The sequence below is a fragment of the Chiloscyllium plagiosum genome, chromosome 8 (assembly GCF_004010195.1).
Source record: "Chiloscyllium plagiosum isolate BGI_BamShark_2017 chromosome 8, ASM401019v2, whole genome shotgun sequence".
Taxonomy (NCBI): Eukaryota; Metazoa; Chordata; class Chondrichthyes; order Orectolobiformes; family Hemiscylliidae; genus Chiloscyllium; species Chiloscyllium plagiosum.
In genome coordinates this window covers 97,306,910-97,331,251 of record NC_057717.1, presented here as the reverse complement: position 1 = coordinate 97,331,251, position 24,342 = coordinate 97,306,910, and positions in this window count along the sequence as shown.

Below are 24,342 nucleotides of genomic sequence, written 5' to 3'. Positions count from 1 at the left end.
GGAAAAAACTTTCATTTCCATTCATATAATGGTCTGGTGTTCTTTGAATGTGACTCCATCACACTTCCAAGCAATGCATTCTGGACTCAAAAGTATTCACTGCGGGAGAATGTTCTTTCGTGCCTCACTTCCAAAGCATGCATTTTTTTTTTGCCAGTGATGCTTCAAGGTGAAGCTGTGAGGGTTTCACGCCTTTAAGTATCGAACGCCCTTTGGATATTGGCCACCTGCCAGCTGCCAAAAAGAACGTTTCTCATTTTTATTCACCCCACCGCCAATGTCAGTACTTATTTTATCTCCTTAATCGCCCTGGTGGGCAGCCCTCCTGAATCGCTGGAGTCCGAATGTTGGTGGAACGCCCAGAGCAGGAGGGAGTTCCGGAGGGCTGACCCAGCGATACTGAAGCCACGGCGATAGGTTTCCAAGTCAGGGTGGCGGGTGGATCAGAGGGCAGCCTTCAAGGTGGCGGTGTTCCCCTGTATCGCCTGCCATTGCCCCCTTCAGCCCTGCAGAGGCCTGTCACCGCCCTGATACAGAGCCTGGGGTTAAGTGATCACTCCCAGAAGCCATCATCACTGACAATGCAGCTCAGTTACAGGAGTGTCAGGCCTCGGTTGGAGACAGACTCCAGTAATTACAGTTGGGGCCTTGCTCTCGCCTCTGCCTGAGTCACTGGAGTTTTGTTTCCCAGTTCCTTTTGTGGTCACTCAGCCACATCGCCCCTCCTCAGCTCCCTGGGCCTCATACTGAACCCTGAATTAAACTAGTCCAGGAGACAGCAAACAACTCAAGCATCATCAGCAAGAGTAAAAAGGCAGGCGTGTTTCTTCAAGAGCAATTCAGCTGCTAATCCCATCTCCTTCTTGCCTGCTGACTGGTTTCTGTCACCTTTGAACTGTTAGAAGGACACATAGAATCACTACAGTACGGAAACAGGCCTTTCAGCCCAACAAGTCCATACTGACCCTCTGAAGAGTAACCTGCCCAGACCAATGCACCAAGCCTACACATTCCTGAATACATTGGGTAATCTAGCACAGCCAACCCACCTGACCTGCACGTCTTTGGACTGTGGGAGGAAACCAGAGCAAACCCACGCAGACACGGGGAGACTGTGCAAACTCCACACAGACAGTCGCCCGAGGCTGGAATCGAACCTGGGGCCTTGGCACTGTGAGGCAACAGTGCTGACCATTGAGCCACCATGCCATCCTCTTGTTGTTAACATGTCATCCTTTGATGAGGTTTCCCCATTCCACTGTTTTTGACAGAGTCTGAACCTGCATCACAACAGCGCTGAATTAATGAACTGTCCATACATCGTTTTCCACAGGGTAACATCCATTTTTTTTAATAATCCGGATTTGATTCTCTTTGTCCGTACAATCACGGGATCTTTGAAATTCCTGACTAACAGCTGGTGGCACGCTGAATTGGGGACCGCATTCTACAGATCGTGGAAGTTGGTGAGTAGATCCTTAGTCAGATATCTCCAAACATCTCCCAACAAGTCGAAGCATATTGGGGCCTAGCATTTAACAGTGATCAAACACACAAGCAATCAGCAATGAGCTCAAACCTTTAAACTATTAAGGCTTGCATTTAAGTACCATCCCTGTTATGTCCGACTGCGCCCCCGCGGGAGTTTCCCAAGTTATTATAATGCCAGATGGATACACCCAAGTTGTTAAACTCCCGCCCTCCCCTCCCTTCCACAGGTGAGAAGGGATGAATTGAATCTACTCACCTGTCCCCCTCGGTTGGTTACAACAGGGTTAGTTTAACCTTTCCTCACTGCGTACCTTTCTCTCAGACTAAATGATCTTAAAAGGAGCCAAAAATTAACCAAAAACTGCCTTGAGTTCATAAAGGAATGCATTTGTTAGCTGCTAAACGCAAGAAAAAGTAAGGCAATACACATGCGCATAAATTGGGGATTAAGATGTGAGCTAGAAAAGCAGAAAGGATCAGTTTTTGGGTTGTTTGTAGAGTAGACAGTAGGACTTACATAGGGACACTCATCAACTTTGAGAGCATACTGTTCGGGTGTGTAATGGCCTGGTATGGCAACTGCTTTCCCAGGACTGTAAGAAACTCCGGAAGGTGATGTGCACAGCTTAAACCATTATGGAAGCAACACAGGGGCGACTATTGGGTGGTTCTTTAACTAGAGGGGGTTCAGAAGAGATTTACCAGGATGTTGCCGGGTATGGAAGGTTTGAGTTATACAGAAAAGCTGGGAATTTTTTCACTGGAGTGTAGGAGGTTGAGAGGCGACCTTATAGAGGTTCTCAAAATCATGAGGGGTATAGATAGGATTAATAGCATGTGTATTTTCCCTCGGTGGGGGAATTCAGGGCCAGGGGACACATTTTTAAGGTGAGAGATTTAAATAGGATATGATGGGCAAATGTTTTACATAGAGGGTGGTTCGCATGTGAAATGAACTTCTCGAGGAAGTGGTAGACATGGGTACAATTACAACTTTTAAAAGACACTTAGGTAAGTACACGAATGGGAAAGGTTTGGAGGGATATGGGCCAGGAGCAGGAAGGTAGGGCTAGTCTAGTTTGGGACTATGGTCGACATGGACTGGTTGGACCGAAGGGTCTGTTTCTGTGCTGTAGGACTCTATGACAGTACTATACCCTAATGTTTGAACACAGGCTGGTACACACATACTTCTTTCACTAACAAAGCTTCTTCTACTAGCTTACTGTACACAGTCCAACATTCTTTAACTCCTTTATTTGTATATTTCTGGAAGATGAAAACACACAAAAATGGTGTCTGTTGAGAGTGGAAGGAGATAGCCAATTCGTCATCTCTTCCAGTGACACTTCTCTCTCAGTTAGATATTTCCCCTGACACTCCACAAGTGGAACATTCCCACACAGGACTTTGCACAACAGTGCTGAATTTGCCTGGTTTTTGTTTGTATTGTAGTGATCCTCTTTTAAAAGATCCATTTTGGAGTTAATAAAACATTGGCAGTACTTCAGCGGTCTGATCCACTGAAAAAAAAAATATTGAAACATCCAAAGTGGAAAGGTATTAGGACAAGTTGCTGAGTCTTGGTTTGGTCACTTTGCTTCAGGAGGCATTGAGTAGCACTAGGAGCAGTGCAGAGAAAAATCACTGATGTCTGGGATGATCAAGCTCGTGTTATGTGCAACTTGAGCCTATATCCAAGCCAAAGGATGTTTGGGGACAACAACACCAGATCCCAACACCAAGCCCATGGTATACAGAGCTGTGGTGGTTCCCACCCTCCTAGATGGCTCTGAGACATGGACGGCCTACAGCAGACAGCTCAAGGCTGTGGAGCAGTCCCACCAATGCTGCCTCTGCAACATGCTGCCAATCCTCTGGGAAGACAGATGTACCAACACCAGGGTCCTCAACTAGGCCGACATCCCCAGCATTGAGGCACTGACAACCGCACCTCGATTGGCTGGGCACGTTGTCCCCATGACCGACACAAGGCATCCTTGAGCAGGTGCTCTATTCCCAGCTCCAAAATGGCAGGCGAGCTCCAGGCGGACAGAGGAAGCTGACATCCTCAAGGCCTCACTGGCCAGGTGCGGCATTCACACGGCCACCTGGGAGTCGCTGGCCCAAGACCGTCCCGAAAGGGAGGAGGAGCCTCCAGGAAGGTGTGGAGCACCTCACTGACGGGGGAAAAAAGCGGAAGTTGGGTGTAAACAGCGCAAGGAGCGCGTCACCACACCAATGCACTACCCACCCCTTCCTTCAACCACCTTCTGTCCCAAGTGCAACAGAGCCTGCAGTAGCCTCATCGGTGTGTACAGCCATCTACAGACTCACCTGAGAGTGGACAGAGTCTGCGAGGGACCACCGATGAATATCCATTGGAATAGAAAAAAGTTCCACGGATGCTGGAGACTCAGTTCTGAAGAGGTGTCATATTCGACCCAAAACATTAACTTTGTTTCTCTCTCCTCACAGAGAGTTCCGCCAGCACTTTCTGGTCTATTCTATACCCATTAGAGTTTCGAAGAAAATGAGAGATGATCTCACCGAATCAGATAAGATTCTGAGGGAGTGCGACAGGTCAGATTGACAAAAGAACTCATCTGGTTCACGAATATCCTTTGGGGAGGGAAATCTGCTGTCCTTACCTGGTCTGGCCTACATTTGACTGCAGACCCACAGCAATCTGGTTGAGTCTTAGCTGTCCTGTGAAATGGCCCAACAAGCCACTCACTTGTGAAATGGATGCGGTGGTTCAACCTGTCTATATCCATCTTAAATGTACATAGAGGGGCGTCACTTTGGCTCAGTGGCTAGCACTACTGCCTCTTAGCACCAGGGTCCCAGGTTCGATTCCAGCCTCGGGCGACTGTCTGTGTGGAGTTTGCACATTCTCCCCATGTCTGTGTGGGTCCCCTCTGGGTGCTCCGGTTTCCTCCCACAGTCCAAAGGTGTGCAGGTCAGGTGAATTGGCCATGCTAAATTGCCCATAGGTTAGGTGCGTTAGTCAGAGGGAAATGGGTCTGGGTGGGTTACTCTTCGGTGGGTCGGTGTGGACTTGTTGGGCCGAAGGGCCTGTTTCCGCACTGTAGGGAATCTAATCTAAGCTAAAATAATAACCCATCTCCCGTCAAGAAAATCATCTTTAAATGAGATGGGGCAAAGGTTGGTTTTATCTGTGAGAACCAAGTCTTGTGACTTAAAATGCAAGACACTTTGACCATGGGGCTTTGGAGGGGGAGTGGGGTAAGGGGGGGGAGAAATAGTTGTTTCCCTTTGTAAGAGAATCTAGGGCCAGAGGGCATGACCTCAGAATAAGGGGTGATCCAATTAAGACAGGGATGAGGAGGAATTGCTTCTCTTAGAGGGGAGTGAATCTGTGGAATTCTTTACTTCAGAGGGCTTGTTGTCCAGTATATTCAAGGCTGGGATAGACAGTGTAGAGATTGTAATGAAGTCAGCCAAGTGGGCCACATAGAGTATGGGTTCCCTGATTGGTGGGGGTGTCAACCTGTTCCAATCAGGGAGCCCTGGCTGACAGTTATAAACAGGAGTGTAACTGCCGGGAGTGGAGTGCATTATTTCCCCCTCCAACTCTATTTTGATTTAATCCCTGCCCTTCCCTTCACTGTGAAGGGCCCTGCTTGTCACTGGCCACTCGGGTGTTTTCCTATCTTCCTGGTGGTGGAAATTGAATAAAGATTCGTGTGCCTCGTGTCTTTCATTCTGTCCCACACTTGCACACACACAAAAAAAGAGAAAAAATAAACAGGAGTGTCGGGGGTTCTGAGAGCTGGCTCTGAGGGATCTGGGTCAGTGTCAAAGACTCTCCATGTGTGAATGAGGGGTGATTTGGTGATGGGATATCGGCCTCTGTGGGGTTAGTTCTGACAGATTTTTCATCAGGACACAGAAATCAAGGGTTGCAGGGAAAAGGCGGGAAAGTGGAGTTGAGGGTTGTCAGGTCAGTCATGGTCTTATAAAATGGCGGAGCAGACCCGATGGGCTGAATGGCCTGCTCCTACTCAATTATCTCATGGTCTCGGGGTGGGGGGGTTGGACGTTGGGAGGAGGTTTTTAGAATCCACCAAAACCCATGCTGTCGAGCTGCAGCACTATCTCTCTCTTCTAGTTGACTCACTTGCGATCACGTTCAAATTGCTCAGATTCATAAGAGCTTGAGAACTAGGAGCAGGAGTAGGCCCCTCCAGCCCGCTCCGTTATTCAATAAGATCATGGCTGACCTTTTCGTGGACTCAGCTCCACTTACCTGTCCACTTGCCGTAAACCTTAATTCCCTTACTGTTCAAAAAACATTTATCCAACTTTGCCTTTAATTTTTTTTTACTTTTTGTTAGTCTGCTCAGCTTCCAAGACCAGGCGTTTTCAGACTAGTATGGCCAACTCCTGTTTGTTTTTTTTCTTTTTTTTAAGTTTTTTTTTCTTTTTTTAAATTTAACCCCTTCATCAGGAATGTGTTTTTTCCAGCACCACTCTAATCTTGACTCCAATCTGCAGTCCTCACTTGTGCCTCTCAGAAACAGGGCCAGACCATTCAGGACGGATGTTGGAAAAGTAAACCAGAGGAGGTTTTACCTGACAACTGGCAATGATTTGATGTTCGCTATTAGATATTCAATGCCAGTTTCTTTTAAATAAAGAATGAACTCAAACTCTACCCTTGAACTCATCTAAATAATCTAGTGATAACGCCACAAGACAATTTCCATGCTAAATCTCTGTGCCAACATCAGAGATCACTTCTGAAAACAACATGCCATTTCAGGCACATGCCTTGTGACAGCTCTGAGACTAAGTCTTGTTTGGGAATGGAGAGTTGCAATAGTGACTAAATATTGGAACGGAAGCTTAGCTCACATTACTCATGCACAGAGTCTTTTGTGACAGGGCTTACCTGCCTATTCAGCATGGACAGGAGAGACACAAAGGCAGAAACATCAAAACACACTCTGAGCTGATGCTGGCACCAATTGAAAGTAGCACCGTTCCCTTGAACAAAATGAGAAGAACTTGCATTTATCTAGCACCTGTCACATCCTCACAGTACGCAACAAAAACTTGTTGCAACGAGAAGGTAATGGTACGGCGTACAAGGAGGCTGTCTATGTTAGTGATACCATGATATATAAGGCGGTGTGTCATGTGCTGTGGAGAGTCTGAGAAGAGAGATCGGAGAGAACACATCCTGTAGATACAGAGCCACGTGCAAATAGAAAACTGCCAGGGATCTGGCAACGGTCACATTAGCTAAAACAGTGGAAACGGCGGGATCGAAAGGAAAAGTCACATGATGCAGCAGGATTGAACCTGAAGATCTCAAAGCTCAAGGTCACCTAACAGGAGGCTGGAGGAATGCAGCAAGCCAGGCAGCGTCAGGAGGTGGAGACGTCAACACTTTGGCTATTACACTTCTTCAGGACTGGTTGCCGAGCGGGAGATGATGGTCTGTTTAATCCAGAGACCGAGTAAATGGGAGACTTAGATTTGGGTCCCACCACAGCATATGGTGGAATGTGAGTCCAGTTAAAAGAAAATCATGAAGTTAAAGAGTCTCATGATGACCCTGAATCCATTGCCAACTGTTGGAAAAGCCCATCTGGTTCACTAATGTCCTTTAGTGAAGGAAACTGCCATCCTTACCTGGTATCGCTAATATAGACAGCCTCCTTGTATGCATTACCTTCTCCATTACCTTCTCGTTGCAACAAATTTTTGTTGCGTACCGTGAGGATGTGACAGATGCTGAATAAATGCAAGTTCTTCTCATTTTGTTCAAGGGAACAGTGCCTACATGTGACTCCAGACCTATGCCTAGAGTCTAGACTTTAGGGGTTGACTTTTAATTGCCCCTCTGGGTAAATAGTGATGGGGAATAAATGCTAGTCAGGACAGCGAGGGCCATGCCCTGTGAATGAATAAGGAAAAGTCCATGAGGACCAATCAACGGAAAACGAACAAAGACAGCTCAAAGTTAGAGTTTACAGCCATGTGGAGAGCTCACACTGTAATGTTTCACCATGGGGCACTGGGATATAAAATGTGCCACCAAGCCACATTGGATCAGCCAACAGGAAATTTGGGTGGCATCTTTCCGGGGCCCAAGCAACGAGGGCAGTTGTTGGAAATCCAGGTGAATCTTGCGGGATACCGTGAGGCCTTCCATAACGTGAAGATCAAGGAGCCGGACTTTCCCAGCAAGTCCCGGATGTGAGTGGCGGGAGGTCTATCAACAGGGTGGGGCTCAATGCTGCCCGAATGATGCCCATTAATATGCAGGCTCCAACCCACTCAATAGAGACTAGACGTTGAGAATTCCTGACAGGAGATTCTACCTCGCTAGTGGACGTCCACCTTGAACCTGCCTCGCATAAGACAGCAGCTATGTGCCCCACATCCAGGGACATGGGTATCTTACATGTCCTAGTCTCAATGCACCATCATGGCTGATCCATTTACAGTATGCTCCAGCAAGTCAATGCCGCATTTTGGAGTGCGCACCAATATCTATCTGCTCCTGCAAAGACATTTCACACACAGGAGTAGGAGCCCAGCTCACAGTTTGGACCCAGGAGCATCTCGGAGGTGCTCGCTCGTGCTCTGAGGTGCCCTTCACTTTGCACCCAACAGAAGGATCTCTGCTTCCATGCCTTTGTCTTGCCTTTTTCACGTTTAGACCCTTTGCCCAGACCTCGAAGACTCGCGGTCTTTCTGCCTCACCTTGCTGTCTACAGTCTGGCATCTTCTCATGCTCTTAGATCCTGTCAGTCAAGGAAGAGGGCACGTGACAGAATGGCACCACGTTATAGAGTCATTGAGATATACAGCATGAAAACAGACCCTTTGGTCTAACTCATCCATGCTGACCAGACATCCTAAATTAAACTAGTTTCATTTGCCAGCACCTGGCCCATATCCTTCTAAACCCTCTCTGTTCAAGTAGGGGAGGCAATGGCTGATCTGTTAATCCAGAGACCCAGATAATGTTCTGGGGACCTGGGTTCGAATCCTGTGATGGTCGACAGTGGAATTTGAATTTAATTTCTTAAAGATCTTGAATTAAGAATCTAATGATGACCATGAATCCATTGTCAATTGTTAGGAAAAACCCATCTGGTTCACTAATGTGCTTTCGGGAAGGAAATCTGCCATCCTTACCTGATCTGGCCTACATGGGACTCCAGACCCATAGTAATGTGGTTGACTCTCAACTGCCCTCTGGGCAATTAGGGATGGACAATAAGTGCTGCCCTAACCAGCGACACCCTCATCCTGTCAATGAATAAAGAAACAAAACCATCCAGGGGCCTTTCAAATGTTGTACATGAATTTAGAAAAGCCTTTGTTATCACGTGCACACTAATGAGTGCAGTGAAAAATTAGTAATGTCCTTTCTGGGTTCCACCTGAGGTACAGAGTACCTCAGTACAGATAGTGTTGTTACAGAGTGAAAATTATAGGTAAGCATGGGAATAGAGTTTAAAAGTCCAGAATGATAATAAAAGTGACTATAAAGTGCTTAGGTTTTAGCAGCTGTAGTCCTTTTCCAACATGAGACCATGCCCACTGGCTTCAGAACATGAGGCAACACTATCTCCACTTACTGGCCTCCATCCAGGGGGTGGGATAGGTGTTCCCAGCGAGTGAGTAGGAGGCTCAGAGGTCTTACAAAGGTGGGGATTGGGTGGGTGAGAGTGGGCAAGGGAAGATGTGGCAGTGAACATGGAGAGTGGCAGAGTGTAGACCTCAGTGGTAAGTGGGTGAAGTGCCAGACCCTCATCTGCACTACCCCATCTACAGGGCCTCCCAATCCCTGTTGCCAGAACGGGGACACCAAATTCCCTCAATCTGTCACAAAGGTCACAAACCACGTGGGGTGGGGCAGGTGGCTGGTGCAGCTCCTGACTGAGAGGGCTTGATCCGGTGAACAACAGCCCTTAAAGGATGACATTGCTGCCCGACAGTCCGGAATATTCTTGGGGTGGTGAATATTTCTGTCAATAGTGAAGGGGAGAATTGGGCCGGCATTGGATGAGGGGGTCCACCATGGGAAAGCTTGCTAGGTCTCAGGGAAAGAAACACTCCATGAAGATCACTCACACACTGGGAGGTCTGGAGGTTTGCGCAGTGTCTTTAGGCAAAGTAGAGAGGGGAAGAGTTTTTCTTTTAAGAATTAGAATCCTTACAGTGTGCTAACAGGCCCTTCGACCCAACAAGTCCACACCGACCCTCCGAAGAGTATCCCACCCAGACCCATTCCCCTACCCTATATTTACCCCTGACTAATGCATCTAACCTACACATCCTTGAACACTATGGACAATTTAACATGGTCAATTCACCCTGACCTGCACATCTTTGGACTGCAGGAAACTGGAGCACCCAAAGGAAACCCACACAGACACAGGGAGAATGTGCAAACTCCACCCAGACAGCCTCCCGAGGCTGGATTCAAACCCAGGTCCCTGGCACTGTGAGGCAGCAGTGCTAACCCACGCCACCCACACACCCTTCAACCCTCCTAGCCCATTCCACTTAGTTATCTCGTCACTCAACACCATTTTCCTGCACCATTCCCATATCCTGCAACACCTTTAATATCTAGAAATCCATTGTTCTCAGTTTTGAATATACTCAGTGAATGAACCTCCACCACTCTCTCAGCTTACTTTAACGGGGAGGGGGGGGGGGGGAGTTCCAGAGCTCAAGGGCCTGAGGGAGGTGCGGCCACCAATGGCAGTGTAATTAAAATGGGGGTTGCTTGAGAGGACGGAAATGGAGGAGGGTAAAGATCTTGGTGGAGCGTGGGTCTGAGAGGATCAGAAAGATGACATCATGAATGGATTTGGAAAACAAGGACATGCATTTTATATTCACACTGGTGTCCAAGCTTCGGAGATGCCGGTGTTGGACTGGGGGGTACAAAGTTAAAAATCACACAACACCAGGTTATAGTCCAACAGAACCTGTTGGACTATAACCTGGTGTTGTGTGATTTTTAACAGCGTCCAAGCTAGCTTTCTGGCCAATTATTCGTTTCAATTTGTTTTTAAAAACTTTTTTTTTTCCCTTTCTCCGTGCACATACAACAGTAAGTCTCATGTTCCCCAGCACCCATGTTTGTGTGCGCGCTCAGGTGCAAGATACAGTGGAAATACCAAGTGAAGATAATTTTATTGACATTTCGCCATGAGGAAAGACACCCATGCAGCCAAGGAACATACAAATCCCCAAAGCGAGCAATACTTTCGTGAAAAAGGTGAAGGGGAGGGGAGGGATGAAATCAATATAGAATTGATGGGGGAAATAAAGTACTCCACTCCCTGTGGTGTCCACCTCATGATGTGTTTTTATTGAGCAGGCACTGTCGCTGGAAGCACAGGTGGATCAGTGGTTAGCACTGCTGCCTCACAGTGCCAGGGATCTAGGTTCGGTCCCTACTTCGGCTGACTGTCCATGTGGAGTTTGCATGTTCTCCCCAGGTCTGCGTGGGTTTCCTCCCATGGTCCAAAGCTGTGCAGGGCAGGTGAATTGCCCATAGTGTTCAGGGATGTGTAGGGCAGGGGAACGGGTCTGGGTGGGTTACTCCTCAGAGGGTTGGTGTGAGCTTGTTGGGCCAAATGGCCTGTTCCCACGCTGTAGGGATTCTATGAGTAATTAGTGTAAGACAAGCTCCTGCAGTAGGGATGTTGCCTGAGGGACATATTAAGATCCTAGAGCTTTTAGTTTCTGAGATCTTCTATTAAATAGCATTGGAGGAACTTTAGCACTCACCTGACTCATCGTAGTTCCTCATTTGGAAGACCATGCCTCCAACTGGGCAGCACTCCCTCTCTGTAGTACTGGGGGTGCCATCTTTAATGTTGGGAGGGCGGGGCTTGTCGTCTGGACGACCGGTGTGGCTCAGATTGGTGCCATTGGCACTAGGTTTGATGCCTGTCCCGACTGGAGTAGATTCAGGATCTCCACTCCTTGCCCTCCCCTGTGGGTGGAGGTGATGGCTGAAAGGCATTGGAGCTGCCTTCAAGCTGAAGGAGGAAACCAATGGAGATCCATAAAGGGGAAGACCCAACGAGCATCAGTTCCCATTGAGGCCTTGCTCCAAGCAAGGGTGGGGCTCCATCAGGAGGGGAAATAGACTCATAGAGTCATAGAGCTGTATAGCACGGAAACAGGCCCTTCGGTCCAACTCATCCATGCTGACCAGATATCTCAACCTAATCTAGTCTCATTTGCCAGTTCTTGGCCCATATTCCTCTAAACCTTTCCTATTCATATACCCATCCAGGTGCCTTTTAAATACTGTAATTGTACCAGCCTCCACCACTTCCTCTGGCAGCTCATTCCATACACGTACCACCCTCTGCATTAAAACGTTGCCCCTTAGATCCCTTTTATATCTTACCCCTCCCACCCTAAACCTATGCGCTCTAGTTCTGGACTCACCCAACCAGGGAAAATACCTTGTTTATGTACCCTATCCATGTCCCTCTTGATTTTATAAACCTCTGAACAACCTCCAGCCTCCGACGCTCCAGGGAAAACAGCCCCAGACTATTCAGCCTCTCCCTACAGCTCAAACCCTCCAACCCAGGCAGCCCGCTTGTAAATCTTTTCCGAACCCCTTCAGGTTTTGCAACATCGCTCTGACAGGAGGGAGACCAGAACTGCATGCAAAATGGTAAAGCAGAAACAAGACACGACAAACCGAGTGGGTCAAGGGTCACAGACAATGTGCCACTTGCGTAACAGATGGGTGGCACGGTGGCTCAGTGGTTAGCACTGCTGCCTCACAGTGCCAGGGACCCGGGTTCGATTCCAGCCTCGGGCGACTGTGTGTGGAATTTGCTCATTCTCCCCATGTCCCTGTTGTCTTCTTTCTCTGGATGCTCCGGTTTCCCCCCACAGTCCAAAGATCTGCAATTTCGGGGGTGATTGGCCACGCTAAATTGTCCATAGTCGTCCAGGGATGTATAAGTTAGATGGATTGGCCATGGGAAATTGTGCAAGCTAGGTGGATTAGCCATGTGGAGATGGATTTGGGGGGGATACTCAGAGGGTCAGGTGCAGACCTGATGGGCTGAATGGCCTCTATCCACACAGTAGGGATTCTACATTCTTTGAGGCATGAACAGGTTGGACCGAAGGGTCTGTTTCCATGCTGTACATCTCTATGACTCCATGTGACACACATTTGACGTGTGTCAGGCAAGCCTCCCCTGTCTGACACATATAGGTCCTTCATCTCACCCTTCCTGTTAGTGCTTTTTTTGACCAGGAGAGCCTAGAGGAGGGCAGGAACACTGAGAGAAACGCCCAGGCTTGACTTAGAGCGGGCAAACTGTTCACTCACACTGCCAGAGAGGGAAAGAAAAATCACCGACAGGCAGGATGGAAGGTGGCGAGGAACCTTTGAAGTGTTTGGGAAAAAAAAATAAGTTTATCAGTCACAGTACAAACCAGTCTGTACTCACCGCACCCCATGTGTTAGTCACTGCAAATGTATTTGACATTCCCCCTTTTGTTTAACAAAGGGCTACTCACAGTGCTGTCCCTGGCTGCCAGCCCAGGCTGGTCATTCCTGACTTGCTGAGTCACACACCAGTGACTCACTCGTGTCATCGTTCCACAGGGAGCAACAAACACTGTGTTGTCCGTGGCAACTGAGCTTTCCACATTCTCTCAGAGCAACCCAAGAGCAGGAAACTGAGCCGCACTTGACGTGAGGCACATTTTCCGAGGACGTACTTGAGTGGGGTACATGGCAGTAATTGCTGCAGTCTGCCTTCCTCCGCAGATGTTATTCTGTTTCCTGTAATCACATGGGCTAAGAGTTTTCCAAGAAAGGGGAAAAGCAAGGAATCCTTGCTGACCTCAAATTCCCAATTCACCCACAACCACCAGGATGGAGGAGCGGCGCTCTGAAAGCTAGTGTTTCCAAATAAACCTATTGGACTGTAACCTGGTATTGTGTGATTTTTAAATGACTAGATTCCCTACAGAGTGGAAACAGGCCCTTCAGCCCAACAAGTCCACACCAACCCTCCAAAGAGTAACCCACCCCCCCCCCCTTCTGACTAATGCACCTAACACTATGGACAATTTAGCTCGACCAATTCGCCTGACCTGCATATCTTTGGAATGTGGGAGGAAACCGGAGCATCTGGAGGAAACCCACGCAGATGCGGGGAGAAGGTGCAAACTCCACACAGACAGTCGCCCAAAGCTGGAATTGAACCTGGGACTCTGGCGCTGTGAGGCAGCAGTGCTAACCACTGAGCCCTATGCTGCCAAATGTCCTCCCCAGTCCAACACCGGCCCCTCCACCTCCCAAATACCTGACTCACTCTTACTGACTTATTCTACTGCCTGACAATCACCTAAACACACAGGGGGCAGCCCTGAAGGAAGTAAAATCAGTACAAATGGTGAATGAGACAATACTGGTCCAACTTGTAAACTTCACAGTGGCTCAGTGGTTGGCACTGCTGCCTCACAGTGCCAGGGACCTGGGTTCGATTCCATCCTTGGGTGACTCTGTGTGGAGTTTGCACATTCTGCCCGTGTCTGCATGGGTTTCCTGTGGGTGCTCTGGTTTCCTCTCACAATCCAAAGATGCACAAGGTTAGGTCAATTGGCCATGCTAAATCACCCTTGTTCTTCAGGGATATATAGGTTAGGTGCATCATTCAGGGGGAAATGTAGAGTAATAAGGAAGGGGAAAGGGTTTGGGTGGGTTACTGTTTGGAGGGTTAGTGTGGACTTGTTGGGCCGAATGGCCTGTTTCCACACTGTAGGGATTCTATGAAAATAGAGATTCATCATAAGCAAGCCACATTTTTAAAAAAATGTTGCTTCTGGTGTATTTGTCCATTCAGCTGTTCTACCAGTCAGTGAGAATCTGGTGGCTTAGCCCATGCTGCTATTACAGGCACAGTGGCTGAATGACCTCCTTCCATCTGCGTTCCTGGGTTCCATCAAACTGCAGAAGCTTGAACTAAAAAACAAAAGTGTTGGAGAAACTCAGCATGGTCAGGCAGCATCTGTGCGGAGAGAGAGACAGAGTTAACGTTTTGAGTCCGCTATGTCCCTTATTTAGATCTGAAACAGATTTGGATAAATGGGAGGTTATTCACTTTGGATGCAAAAACAAGAAGGCAAATCACTACCTGAATGGCTGTAAATTGGGAGAGGGGAGAGTGCAGCGGGACCTGGGTGTCCTTGTGCACCAGTCACTGAAGGTAAGCATGCAGGTACAGCAAGCGGTAAAGAAGGCAAAGGTGATGTTGGCCTTCAGTGCGGGACGTTTCAAGTATAGGAACAGGAATGCGTCATTGCGGCTATATAGGGCCTTGGTGAGGCCATACCTGGAATAGTGTGTGTGGCTTTGGTCTCCTTTCCTCGGGAAGGACACTCTTGACCTTGAGGGAGTACAGCGAGGGGTTTCCCAGGCTGACCCCAGGGATGGAGGGACTGAGGTATGAGGACAGATTGACTAGGCCAGGATTGTTTTCACTGGAGTTCAGACAAGTGAGGGGGGGATCTCATAGAGACTTATAAAATTCCAACAGGACTAGACAGGGTAGATGCTGGGAGGATGTTCCTGATGGGGGGTGTTTCCAGAACCAGGGGTCACAGTCTGAGGATTCAGGGTGGACCATTTAGGATGGAGATGAGGAGACATTTCTTCACCCGGAGAGTGGGGAGCCTGTGTAATCCATTACCACAGGAAGTAGTTGATGCCAAAACATTGAATGTATTCAAAAGGCGTCTAGACATAGCACTTGGGGGTGAATGGGATCAAAGGTTACGGGGAGAAAGCAGGATTAGGCTGTTGGTTTGGACAATCAGCCAATGATCATGATGAATGGTGGAGCAGGCCCAAAGGGCTGAATGTCCTCCTCCTGCCCCCTATCTTCGATGTTTCTATGAAAGGGGCTGGGGAAGTTGGTTTTTCTCCTGTTAACAGAGGTGTTAGGAGGGGCAAGTGGAACAAATGGGGAGGAAGCCCAGACAAAAGGACAGAGTGAGTGTTAACGGTGGTAAGGGAGTGATAGAGATGTTAAATGGGTGTTAATGAGGTTACGAAAAGGAAAACAAATTGGAGCAACATTGACAAGACACAAGTAAGACATTGCCAGGGTGGGAGGGAAGGGAATGTGAGAAAAGTGGAAGGAAGGGGTCATTGCAAAACTCAATATTGAGTCCGAGAGGCTGTAAGGTGCCTTAAAATGAGCTTACATTAAGCTTCGTTGGAACATTGCAGCAAGCCCAGGGTGGAAATGTTGGCATGGGAGCAGAGGTGATTTGCTGAAAACTGTAACTCCCCTTTGCTCCCAGTTCATTTTAAATGCATCTTGTTGACTATTGAAGTAAGAGGTTGAATTTGTTTTGTTTGCTTTATTCTTCCATGAAATGGTGGAAGTCACTGGCCAGACCACTCAATGGGGTGGCCCATCCGCATTTGTCCCTGAACCCGATAACTTGCTTGGCCATTTAAGAGTGCAGTTAAGAGTCAAACACATTGCAAAGGGTCTGGAGTCACACATAGGCCAGACCAGGTAGGGATGGTAGATTTCTTTCCCTAAGCGAAGCTAAGTGAACCAGCTATTTTGTTTAGTGATAATTGTCGCATAGATGCCATTAATTACATTTGGATTTGTTAATTAACTTAATTAATTAATTAAATTTCCATCAGTGGCCATGGTGGGATTTGAACCCCAGCTCCTATTGCATTGCCCAGGACCCTCTGAATGGTGAGTCTTTTTTATTTCTTTATTTTTCCAATTTTCTTTCTAAGAATTTCTGAAGACACTGCACCTTGTTACCTTATACCTAAAAGGCCGCTGTAGGTGGTGACTTGTAAACTTTACACTGTACTCATGTGACAATAAAGCTAATTTAATTCAGTACAATGGCAGCATTGGGATAGAATGGCAGCAGTGGGACAGAATGGCACCTTTGGGACAGAATGGCAGCATTGGGACAGAATGGCGGTTTTGGGATAGAATGGCAGCATTGGGATAGAATGGCAGCATTGGGATACAATGGCAGTACTGGGATAGATTGGCGGCATTGGGACAGAATGGCGGCATTGGGATAGAATGGCGGCATTGGGATACAATGGCAGTATTGGGACAGAATAGCGGCATTGGGAGAGAATGGCAGCATTGGGACAGAATGGCGGCTTTGGGATAGAATGGCTGCATTGGGATACAATGGCTGCATTGGGATAGAATGGCAGCTTTGGATAGCATGGCAGCATTAGGATACAATGGCAGCATTGGGATAGAATACCGGTTCTGGGATAGAATGGCAGCATTGGGATAGAATGGCAGCATTGGGACAGAATGGCGGTATTGGGACAGAATGGTGGCATTGGGATAGAATGATGGCATTGGGACAGAATAGCAGCATTGGGATAGAATGGCAGCATTGGGACAGAATGGTGGCATTGGGATAGAAGAGCGGCATTGGGATAGAATGGCGGCTTTGGGATAGAATGGCAGCATTGGGATAGAATGGCAGCATTGGGATAGAATGGCGGCTTTGGGATAGAATGGCAGCATTGGGATACAATGGCTGCATTGGAATGAATGGCGGCTTTGGGATAGAATGGCAGCATTGGGATACAATGGCAGTACTGGGATAGATTGGCGGCATTGGGACAGAATGGCGGCATTGGGAGAGAATGGCAGCATTGGGACAGAATGGCGGCTTTGGGATAGAATGGCAGCATTGGGATACAATGGCTGCATTGGGATAGAATGGCAGCTTTGGATAGAATAGCAGCATTAGGATACAATGGCAGCATTGGGATAGAATACCGGCTTTGGGATAGAATGGCAGAATTGGGATAGAATGGCAGCATTGGGACAGAATGGCGGCATTGGGACAGAATCGCGGCATTGGGATAGAATGATGGCATTGGGACAGAATAGCAGCATTGGGATAGAATGGCAGCATTGGGACAGAATGGTGGCATTGGGATAGAAGAGCGGCATTGGGAGAGAATGGCAGCATTGAGACAGAATGGCAGCAATGGGTTAGAATGGCAGCATTGGGATAGAATGGCGGCATAGGGATAGAATGGCAGCACTGGGATAGAATGGCAGCATTGGGACAGAATGGCGGCATTGGGATAGAATGGCAGTATTGGGATAGAATGGCAATATTGGGACAGAATGGCGGCATTGGGATAGAATAGCGGCATTGGGACAGAATGGCAGCATTGGGATAGAATGGCAGCATTGGGATAGAATGGCAGCATTGGAACAGAATGGCGGCATTGGGATAGAATTGTGGCATTGGGATAGAATGGCAGTATTGGGATAGAATGGCAGTATTGGGACAGAATGGCAGCATTGGGACAGAATGGCGGCATTGGGACAGAATGGCAGCATTGGGACAGAATGATGGCATTGGGATAGAATGGCAGTATTGGGATAGAATGGCGGCATTGGGATAGAATGGCAGCATTGGGATAGAATGGCAGCATTGGAACAGAATGGTGGCATTGGGATAGAATAGCAGCATTGGGATAGAATGGCAGTATTGGGACAGAATGGCGGCATTGGGACAGAATAGCAGCATTGGGACAGAATGGCAGCATTGGGACAGAATGGCGGCATTGGGACAGAATGGCAGCATTGGGATAGAATGGCGGCATTGGGACAGAATGGCTGCATTGGGATAGAATGGCGGCATTGGGATAGAATGGCAGCATGACGTACTATCTCCAGAGTCACAGCAACAACTTGTCAAGATTTGGAGATGCCGGTGTTGGACTGGGGTGTACAAAATTAAAAATCACACAACACCAGATTATAGTCCAACAGGTTTAATTAGAAGCACACTAGCTTTCGGAGCGATGCACCTTCATCAGGTGATAGTGGAGGACTCGATCGTAACACAGAATTTATAGCAAAAATTTGCAGTGTGATGTAACTGAAATTATACATTGAAAAATTGATTGTCTGTTAAGCCTTTCATCTGTTAGAATACAGTGATTTACACATGAAAGAAGTGAAACTATCACTGTATTCTAACAGATGAAAGGCTTAACAGACAATCAATTCTTCAATGTATAACTTCAGTTACATCACACTGCAAATTTTTGCTATAAATCTGTGTTACGATCGAGCCCTCCACAATCACCCTGATGAAGGAGCGTCGCTCCGAAAGCTAGTGTACTTCCAATTAAACCTGTTGGACTATAACCTGGTGTTGTGTGATTTTTAACTTTGAACACCCCAGTCCAACACCGGCATCTCCAAATCATAGAAATGCAAAGCTGAAAAAGTGTTGCTGGAAAAGCGCAGCAGGTCAGACAGCATCCAAGGAACAGGAGAATCGACGTTTAGGGCATAAGCCCTTCAGTGAAACTATCACTGTATTCTAACAGATGAAAGGCTTAACAGACAATCAATTTTTCAATGTATAATTTCAGTTACATCACACTGCAAATTTTTGCTATAAATTCTGTGTTACGATCGAGTCCTCCACTACCACCTGATGAAGGAGCGTCGCTCCGAAAGCTAGTGTGCTTCTAATTAAACCTGTTGGACTATAACCTGGTGTTGTGTGATTTTTAACTTTGTACAACTCGTCAAGGTTTCTTCAACAACACCCTCCAATCAAGATCTTACTGAGATTAATAAAATCATGAGGGGCATGGATAATGCGAATAGCAAAGGTCTTTTCCCCAGGATAGGGAAGTTAAAAAGTCGAAGGTATCATTTTAAGGTGAGAGGGGAAAGATTTAAAAGGGACCTGATGGGGGACCTTTTTAACACAGAGGGTGGTTCGTATAGAATCACCGTTTCCCTCCAAGTGTGGAGACAGGCCATTTGGCTCAACAAGTCCACACTGAAGTGTAACCCCCCCCAGACCCATTCCCATACACTATTACTCTACATTTACCCCTGACTAATGCACCTAACCTACACATCCCTGAACACTATGGGGCAATTTAGTCGGGCCAATTCACCCTAACCTGCACATCTTTGGACTGTGGGAGGAAACAAGAACACCCAGAGGAAATGCACTCAGGATCGTGTTTGTGGAATGAACTGACAGAGGAAGTGGTAGATGTAGTTACTATATTGAAAAGACATTTGGATAAGGACATGATTAGGAAAGGTTTAGAGGAATCTGGACCAAACACAAGCAAGTGGGACTAGTTTAGTTTGGGAAACCTGGTTGGCATGAACAAATTGGATTGAAGGGTCTGTTTGATTTATTTGTCATGTGTACCTAAGTATAGTGAACAGTTTTGTTTGTGAGCAGTACAGGCAGATCATAGTAAGCAAGTACATGCTGATCATAGGGTGAAAAAATAAACTAGGACAGAGTAAGGTGAACAGGTTACACCACACAGGATGTAAGACTATAAAACCATAAGACATAGGCGCAGAAATTAGGCCATTCAGCCCATCGAGTCATGTCCACCATTCAATCTTGGCTGATAATTTTCTCAATCCCATTCTCCACTTTCTCCCGGTAACCCCTGGTCCTCTTGATACTCTAAAACTTATCTAACTCCGCCTTAAATATACTCAGTGACCTGGCCTCCACAGCCTTCTGTGGCATAGATTCCCCACTCTCTGGCTGAAGACGTTTCTCCTTATCTCTGTTCTAAAGGGTCTTCCCTTTACTCTCAGACTGTGCCCTCAGATCCTAGTCTCTCCTACCAATGGAAACACCTTCCCATCTTCCCTTGTGTGCGGTAAGATCAATATTAACAAGATCAGCAATATTTGAAGCTCGAGAATCCATTCATCAGTCTAATAACGGCAGGGAAGAAGCTGTCCTTGAACGTGTTGCTGCGCGTATTCAAGCTTCTCTATCTTCTGCCTGATTGGAGGACAGCATCAGTGGATTGGGAATGGGTCTTTGGTGATGTCGGCAGTTTGCAGCACGCTTCCATGCTGTCAGCGTCTATGACTCGAAGTGACCTCTGTCATGTTTGACTTTTCCATTGGTCTCCATTGGATAATCCAAGTCTATTGATCTGTGCCCACTTTGCTTGATTGGGGGGGGTGGGGGGGGGGGGGGTTGATCACAGCAATGTAAACAGCAGGTTGGCAGAAAATCGAGCAGTAATCATGCGTGCAAACATCTTGCAATCGCTGACTCGTGTAGAGTAACAAATTGGAAACAATTAGAATTGTTTCAAATGCCATCAGCATCGGCAAGGATGGGATTGAGATGAGATTGGTGCTAAGGTGATGGAGCGGGACGAGACAATTGAACTGGTGCAGGCATGATGAACTGAATAGCCTCTTCTGTACCGTAATAATTCTGTGATACAACCACCAAGATGTGACCAAATTACTTCTACCAATAAGACTGAGAATGGTCAGATTTTGTACATGGAGGGCTGGCGCAGATCTGCCCTACTCGAACTGATAGAACAAGTCGAGTTGTCCAAATGACCTCATTCTGCTTCCAATCTGTTGACACTCACAAACGGCTTAAATGTGGCAAAGTTGACCATTTAACATGATTTATTTCTCTCGCAAATCCTGTTGTGTTGTAGAGGGAGGGTGGATAGAGGGTTTGCAAAAGAGTTATTTTAGCTGCTCCAAAGGGAAGTTTCCCCCATGTTCCAACATTTGTCGTGTGGGACTTTCTGGGCTTAGCTTCAAGGGAGGAACTGGAGCGAGCCATGGCGTGTGCCAATAAATTGCCCTGCTTTACATGGGAATGCAAAATTTGTTGGTTTGTCAGCACAAATGCACGCCTCTGCCATTTTGGAAAGGCTGCTCTTTATTAAGCTGCAGGAAGACAGCTACACCATTCAACAGCTTCCAAAAGGGAATCAGCTGGATATTCGCAAAGGAAAAGCACGCAGGACGGTGAGGAATGATCCGTGGGAGTGAACCTCATTCATTCATGGGATGAGGGCGTCACTGACTGGGCCAGCATTTATTGCCCATCCCTAATTGCCCAGAGCGAGTCAATCCCATTGCTGTGGGCCTGGAGTCACGTGTAGGCCCGGTGTGACGATGCTGCCCCTTAGGTTTTTTTCCAGGGAGATTGTAAAGCACACAGACTCCAAAATGTCTGGTTTTGGATGGGTTTTAGGGCCAGTTTGATTATAGCTGACAGAGACTGCCTCAGGAAAAAGGCTCTCAAGGTTTTAAAAAAAGACACTTGTACAATGAAAGTGGAGTGGCCAGTTCTCCCAGCTCAGCCTTTCACTGGTTTGGTTTGGTTTTAGCTGTACTGTTGAAAAAAGCTGCTGGATCCTAAGGAAGCAGATCTATGCTGATCCTCCTCTCTCTCTCTGATTTCTCTCCTGTAAGACCCTGGGTTTGATTTTACCTTTTGTGCCAAGGGGTTGTTTATGGGGACTGTTGCAAGCATTTGGAACAGCATCATTAAGTTGGGATGATTGGTTGGGTTTTCCGCTAGGTTAAGTTATTCTGTTCTGTTTTGCTTGTGTTTCATTCGAAAATCTTGTAAGTAAATTCTGTTTTGTTTAAAACAAAGTGGTTGGGCCAGCTGCATTGCTTCTGGAATATCCGCCTAACACCTGCTTAAAACAACTCGCAAAGTTAGGGTCAAGGCTTCTTTCTTGAAATGTTTTGAGGGGGTCTGGCCTGGTCCATAATACAGGTAAGGATGGCAGTTTCCTTCCCCAAACAATGTTAGCAAATCAGATGGGATTTTGCTGATAATCGACCATAGATTCATGGTCATTGTTAGACTCTTAATTCCAGATATTTATTGAATTCCAATGCAACCAACCACCTTGGATCCCTCAAAATGTTCCCTGGGGCTCTGGATTAATAGTCTCACCATTATACCACTGAGCCAGCACCTGCCCATCTTTCAATAACAGGTACAGATCAGATGGGCTGAATGTCCTCCTTCTGTGCTATACAGCCCTATGCTTCGAGTGGTAATATCAAGGGACTGTAGTAATACAGAAACTGCAGGTTAATGCTCTGGGCCACAGGTGCAAAATCCCCTGACACTGGTGCACTTTAAATCCCAGTAATAAAGCTGGAATTGAAAGACTTAGCGATTTTGACAACTATCATTCATTGCAGGATTAAACACCCCCTCAGTTCACTCATGTCTAGGACATCTGCCATCCTCACCCAGTCTGGCTTACATAGAGTCCTACAGCACGGAAACAGACCCTTCGGTCCAACCAGTCCATGCCGACCATAATCCCCAAACTAAACCAGTCCCACCTGCCTGCTCCTGGCCCATATCCCTCCAAACCTTTCCCTTTCATGTACTTATCCAAATGTCATTTAAACATTCTAACTGCACCCACATCCACCACTCCCTCTGGAAGTTCATTCCACACACAAACCACTCCCTGTGTAAAAGAAATTTCCCCCAATGCCTTTTTCAAATCTCTCTCCTCTCACCTTAAAAACGTGCCCCCTAGACTTGAATGCCCCCTCCCTAGGGAAAAGACACCTGCCATTCATCTTATCCAAGCCCCTCATGATTTTATAAACCTCTATAATGTCACCTCCCAACCTCCTATGCTCCAGTGAAAAATGTCCCAGTCTATCCAGCATTTCTCACAAACTTCCACAGCCAGCAACATCCTGGTAAATCTCTTCTGAACCCTCTCCGGTTTAATAACACCTTTCCTACAACGGGCAACCAGAACTGGGCACAGTACTCCAGAAGATGCCTCATTGATCAACGTCAGCACAATGTCCCAACTCCTACACTCAAAGGCCTGAGCAATGAAGGCAAGCGTGCGAAACACCAATATATGACACAAACTTCAAAGAACTCAGAGCATGGTTGCCTCTTAAGTGCTCTCTGAAATGGCTTAGCAAACCACTCAGTTCAAGTGAATTAATAGCCTTGTCAGAGATGCTCAAATTCAATGAAAGCATAAATAGGATGATGCCATTCAGCCCCTTGAGTCTGCCCTGCTGTTTAGATTAGATTACTTACAGTGTGGAAATAGGCCCTTCGGCCCAACTAGTCCACACCAACCCTTGGCAGAGCAACCCATTCCCCTAACACTACAGGCAATTTAGCATGGCCAATTCACCTAACCTGCACATTGTTGGACTGTGGGAAGAAACCCACGCAGACACAGGGAGAATATGCAAACCCCACACAGACAGTTGCCTGAGGCAGGAATCAAACCTGGGTCTCTGGTGTTGTGAAGCAGCAGTGCTGACCACTGTGCCACCAGGCCACCCACGTCAAACTGTGGCTTTTTGGAGATCTTAATTTCAACTCATCTACCCCATTCTTCCTTCCCCAACACCACACTGACCCACCCAGTAGCTTTTGGGGGAAATAAGTTACTGTGCAGGGTAAAAGCAAACTTGGGTCCATCCATCTTCCTTCCCTCACCTTCTCTTGCACCTCATGTCAGTTCCCCCATGTCACGGTTCCCTCACTGGGCTCTATCCAGAAACTTTCTGGGCAGTTTCCAAATTGAATACCTGATTATTGCAGAGTTGGTTAATGTCAGTTGAAGGCCTGGCCTAGTTAAGGAGTGTTTTACTTGGATTCAGTGTCACGGGTGGGGATGGGGAAGGTGATAATGGCAACATCAATCTCCAAGTGTGCAAGTCAATCTCCATTTTTCTCAAAGAAGTAGACATTGTGCATCAAAGTTTTAAAAACACAAGACGCAACACTTCATAAGTGGCACTACATGATGTGCAATACCATTTTGTTCATTCTAACATGACACTCTGAGATACCTCAAGGCATTTACAACTAAGAGTTGGATTTATAATGGGTGTTTATGTTTCTTGTCAAACATTCTCTGGTGCAAATAGCCTCAGGAGTTGGACATGCCTTCACGCCCCTCAAGGTACTATCCTGTGA